General features: G+C 35.4%; 2 protein-coding genes across 3 annotated transcripts in view; one reads left to right on the top strand and one right to left on the bottom strand.

The window, feature by feature from the left end:
• stradb (STE20-related kinase adaptor beta) overlaps positions 1-808 on the bottom strand; it is an 11938-nt gene extending 11130 nt beyond the window's left edge. Inside the window, exon 1 of the mRNA XM_015377641.1 lies at positions 550-808. The gene's annotated coding sequence lies outside the window, so the exon portion shown is untranslated. The remainder of the gene's footprint in view (positions 1-549) is intronic.
• Positions 809-2951: 2143 nt separating this feature from the next.
• The window catches only part of trak2 (trafficking protein, kinesin binding 2), an 18164-nt gene continuing 15467 nt past the window's right edge, over positions 2952-5648 (top strand). For both annotated transcript variants that reach the window (XM_015377970.1, XM_015377961.1), the window contains exon 1: positions 2952-3071. The gene's annotated coding sequence lies outside the window, so the exon portion shown is untranslated. The remainder of the gene's footprint in view (positions 3072-5648) is intronic.

Genomic DNA, 5648 nt, shown 5'->3' with positions numbered 1-5648 from the left:
TACATATACACACACATATATATGTATATACACATGTATACATATACACACACATATATATGTATATACACATATATACATATACACACACATATTATATATGTATATATACACATATATACATATACACATACATATATATGTATATATACACATATATACATATACACATACATATATATGTATATATACACACATATATACATATACACATACATATATATGTATATATACACATATATACATATACACATACATATATATGTATATATACACACATATATACGTATATACATCTCTATACTCCAGTTAACAATTTATCGATTACTAAATTAATTGACGATTTATTTTTTATTCTAATTTTGTTTTAATTACATAAAAAACAATATAAAGCCTATCCAAAACCCCAGTTGATATAATCAGTTTTAGATCTAAAGCAGTAACCTGACTGGCAGCTGATGTTTTAATGGAAACAGACTGAGATTAATGCAGCTAACTTTCTATGTGTTTTCATCCTCTGTCCTGTTTTAGTGTGAAGCTGCTGCTCACCTGAACCTCCCGACAGTTCGGCCACATAAACACCTCAAAGACACAAAGAGACGTTGGACAGTCCGCGCGCTGTGTCCTTCACACGCTCCATCTAGCGCGGCTCCTTCCCCCCATTACAATAGCTCTACGTAAACAACTAAGATTTCCCTGAATGTCTGACAAAAACAAAACAGACAGCTGTCTTGGGGGGGACTTTTAATTTGACACCGATAACCGGCGCTTGATAGAGGCGTGATGAGGTTTGACCGTCGCCATTAGATGATGATGGCAGCTGTGAAACGCCCAGAGCTGAAGTTAGTGTCCGATTCGACGCTTCCTGTTTGGCTCATGAAGGCTTGTTTGAGCAGCATAAACCACTATGGTTCATTAATTAAACACTTCATATTTTTCATTCTGTCTTTGATTTGTACTTTTTAGGGCAGAGTCGAAATTTTGCAAATTGTAATCCCAAATAAAAGTAATACTTGTGTTTAAAAGAATTTAAAATGAGCACAGATTTATTTTTATTGTGCTGCTTTTTAAAATGTTTTTTTCTTTATAGTCTAAATTTAAAGGTATAGTGGGGGATTTTTGTGAATTTTATGAAAAGACCTGCCCCTTAATTAAAAAAAAAAAGAAAAAAAAAAGAAGTGGTTAGAACAGTGTGCTTGTTCTCTGTGAAGGTTGCAAGGTCCCAGTTAGCCTGCACTCTGGGTCCCTGAGCAAAACCTTTAACCCCACACCGCTCCCTGGACGCCACACAATGGCAGCCCAGGAGATGGGCTAAATGCAGAGAATGAAGAGTGATAAGTGTGAGATTAATAAAGTTCAATTATTATCATTATTATTATTATTCAATTATTATTAAACGTGTGCAAGAGGGTGCACAAGCCCATTCCTCCTCGTGCACGTTCTGTTTGCATCGCTCATACAAGTTTACTTTTCAAAAAAAGATTTGCAATATTTCCGCTATGTCAAGTGAAAACGGAGATGAGCACGCAGGACGGCCTTACGTAAACATATCACCACAGAATGATTGACAATTAGGAGGACCACTTATCTTGATGATCCACCTGGAAAAAGAAAACGCTCCACTAAACCTTTAATATAACCATGTTTCCTCCTTCGTGTCGTCTATCTGAGAAACAATTCATCCATGAGATTTGGACCAGGTAAAAGGGTTCAACATACTTTAGCTGAGTAAAATATGAGTAGAGTATTATAAGTGTTTAGAAAGGCTTTACAAACAGTAAAATAAACCAGTTATAATGGACTTATATGCAGCAATAGCAGCTTCATTTTGCCTAGGAAGGGCATCTACAGGGTTAAAGATGTATTTATGGTCATACTGGAGCATTTTATTAGTTAGGTCAGACATTGATGCTGGATGAGATGATGTGGCCAAGCAGTGGTATCGATGCGATTGTGCATGAGAGGAAATAGAGGAAATGGAAAAAGAAAATCCTCCACTATACCTTTAAAATCACAGAGTATCACAACATCACTCCTTTTTAATTTTAAAGTTCAAATAAAGGTTTAATGGCAAACTGACCAAAGCATTGGCATTCATTGAACAGCAGATAAAAAGACAATATAAAATTTTTTTTTTAATTTTAATTAATTAAAAAAAATTAATGATTTTTAAAATTGTATTTCAGTATAATGTGAGAAAAAAAATCTCATAATTCAGACTTTATTCTAATATTTTAGACTTTAATCTAATAATTCAGAATTTTTTCTCATAATTCTGATTTTAATCTAATTCACACTTTTTTCCCTCATAATTCAGACTTTAATCTAATATTTCAGACTTTTTTCTCAATTCAGACTTTTTTTGTCATAATTCTGATTTGAATCTAATTCAGACTTTTCTCCTCATAATTCAGACCTTTTTCTCATAATTCAGACTTTTTTCTCGTAATTCAGACCCTTTTCTCGTAATTCAGACTTTAATCTAATATTTCAGATTTTAATCTAAGATTTCAGACTTTAATCTACATGTAATATTTCAGACCTTTTTCGCATAATTCAGACTTTAATCTAATATTTCAGACTTTAATCTACATGTAATATTTCAGACCTTTTTCGCATAATTCAGACTTTAATCTAATATTTCAGATTTTTTTCTCATATTTCAGACTTTAATGTAATATTTCAGACTTTTTTCTCATAATTCTGACTTTTATAATAATTCTGAGATTAAAGTCAGAATTCTGGCTTTTTTCACATATTATACTAAAGGCCGACTAGTATACAATTAAAAAATCAGTTAACTTTTTTATTTTTTCAATGGCCCCAATCCTCTTCATTAGAGCAATATGTGTGGGGCCGCTTAGTGAAAATATTTTAGATTTAGAGAATTGCACTTAGAATAATGTGGCGGAATAACCCTTTAAATTCAGGAGGCGACCATAAAGCTACAAATCTGAGGCCGACTTCAGCGTCATGCTTCTCCTCCATTGTTTGAGGCTTCGCTGAGAGGATTGCTACTATAACTGTTCACCGTCGGAATTCCACATGCAGTGGAAGTATATCGACACCGGGTAAGCTTTCTAACGACTCAAACTCCCGCTAAAGACGTTAACAAATCTCAGTTTGAGCTCGCGGAGGAGTTGCTCGCTGACGCAACGTTCCGACCATCTGCCGTCGAGGCGCACGAGACCGACCGTTACCGATTCTAACTGTTGCCCGTTTAGCTCATTAATACGGTAATAGAAAACCTGTTTAACACTGTCTAACATTAAAATACTGTTATTTTAGAAAGAAATTCGATGAAGGCGTTTCTTTAGACGTGCCCAGCTTTTTGTTTACAGCTGAAAGGCCTACCTATCTGTAAACCAATTATTTTTTTTGTAATTAAATGAACAAACATTTCTGATGTGAAACAGTCTTAGAAAAGAGATAGAGGTTCAAAGCAGGGCAAAACAACTTCCCCTTTCACTCCTAATTTCACCAATATTATTATTATTTTGCCTCTTAATATGTGTATGTCATCTCAATAAACTATATTCATTGTATAAACAAAAGGAGGGTTGTTTATTTAATTATTTTCACACAGGTGTTTACAAACTTCTAATATTAGTTTTTTTTATTGATGATTTAGATAATTAAAAAAGGGAAAAGAAAATCAGACAATGGGTTAAGTAAATAAAAATATGCAGCTTTTTTTGCATGTTTTAGGAAACTGTAAAATAAAAATAATGGTTTCAAGTGGTCTAGTTAAAGCCTGGGCTTGACATGGAATCAATGTGCTGTGATATGACCTTAAACGCATCGCTCAGGGTTCAGATTTCTCAATTCCTGCTGCCTCCTCTTTCTATGGATGCTCCGCTGACCTCAGATCAGATGTGTGGGATGTTTTTTTTTCTAAATGCGTACAGCCTTTGTGCACCTAAAGAACATCTCCAAGATTAAGGGACTAACGCAGCAGGATGTTGAAAAAGTAATTTATAAGTTCATTTTTAGTCAAATTTATTACTTCACTGGTGTATCCATAGGTTTGCCTAAATTAGATCCAGAATGCTGCTGCTTATATCCTCACTAAAACTAAGAAAGTAGAGCACAGCACCCCACTTCTAGTCGCGTAACAGCAAAATGAATAAACTTTTAAAATACTTCTGTTGGTTTAAAAAATAAAAATAAATCCCTGGATGACTTAGAACCAAAATACTTTAGAGAGTTGTTGACAGTTTATTTTTACCTCCTACCTTCGTCATACACTTTTGTAGGCAGTTCCTGTCCTCCCTTTCCTTCCTAGTGTCCTTCCTTCGTTTCTCACTCCCTCCTATTTACCTTTACCACATGTCTTCCCTCCCTCTGATCTCATTTCCTGTCAGCATACTGTCAAATAAAAAACATATAAATCTTTATATAAGACCAGACCAGATTGATAAATCTAAAAAATAAGTCAATGTAAAGCTCCAATTTTTTAAAAGTTGCAAGAAGTATTTTTAAAACATAACTACAGATATATCTGGATCCATTCCAAGGCTTATATATAACGCAGCATTTTAGAGTCGAGGGTTGTGTGCCTTAATCTCCTTTACAGAGCCAGCTGTTTCAGCATCACTGTTGTGTAAGAGGATCTTGCCAGAGGACTGTCGACCGTCGTCGGCCTATTTCCCCATACTCAAACCCACACAGATAAACCGTATCCTCACATCTAGATGGTGCAGCACTGCCGGTGATGCCTATGAAGTGTGAATGATATTTGTTTAAGAAAGTAAGAGCCTTATTTAAGGCGTACAATAGATAATAACAGCAAAAAATGCCTTTCAGATAAAACCGGATTGGTTTAATGTTAAACATATTAAAATGAACATAGCCTATTGAACCAGGACCTAACACATTGTTTTAAAAAATAATAATATTAATAATAAACTTATTAAGATAAATACATAAATGAAAGCGCATGTATTATAAACCGAAAATGCATTACTGTGCTGCTCTGTGATCTTGCTGATCACTGCTTTCGAATAGTAAAAGAAAAAAAAAAAAATGGCTCATGGCTCTTATCTGCATTTTTCCCTGATTCCATTCAACTGAAATTTATGAATGAATAAAATAAAATACAAAAAATCTATGGCACACAGACAAAACACTACTTCCTTCAAAGAAAAATCACGTCTTGTACAAAGAAGTGTAAAAATTTAGTGATGAATCACGGCAGCGGAACCAGAATTCAGCCAAAGGTTCTTCAATAAAGGCGTTTATTAAACAAAATAAGCAATACCAAAAAGGACCGAAGAATCAAAAAGACATAAAAGGAGCCTGGATGGAAGGAGGGGTGATAGAACCACACGCTGCTAAACGAGGGATAGGTGGGATCCTCACGCCAGCAGCAGAATACCAGGAGGTAAACAGTCGGCACAGTCAGGGCAGAGGTCTGCGCCCCTAAGCAGCGTTCCGTCTAGATCAGAGTATGGTGCAGATCCCACCTGCCCCTCGCTTAGCAGTGTGTCCGCATCTATCACCTGCAGGATCAGCTCCACCCCTCCCTCCATCCAGGCTCCTTTTATTTTGGCTTCACGCAGCCACCTACAGGCAACCGACTTCAGCCCAGCTTGAATTGTTAAAGGGGAAAAGCAAAAACCCCAATCCAAACATGCAAAGCACAACAA

Source organism: Cyprinodon variegatus, unplaced genomic scaffold (genome assembly GCF_000732505.1).
Source record: "Cyprinodon variegatus isolate N-32 unplaced genomic scaffold, C_variegatus-1.0 Scaffold9, whole genome shotgun sequence".
Classification (NCBI taxonomy): Eukaryota; Metazoa; Chordata; class Actinopteri; order Cyprinodontiformes; family Cyprinodontidae; genus Cyprinodon; species Cyprinodon variegatus.
The sequence above is the reverse complement of the archived record's forward strand: the minus strand, read 5'-3'. Positions and strand labels throughout refer to the sequence as shown.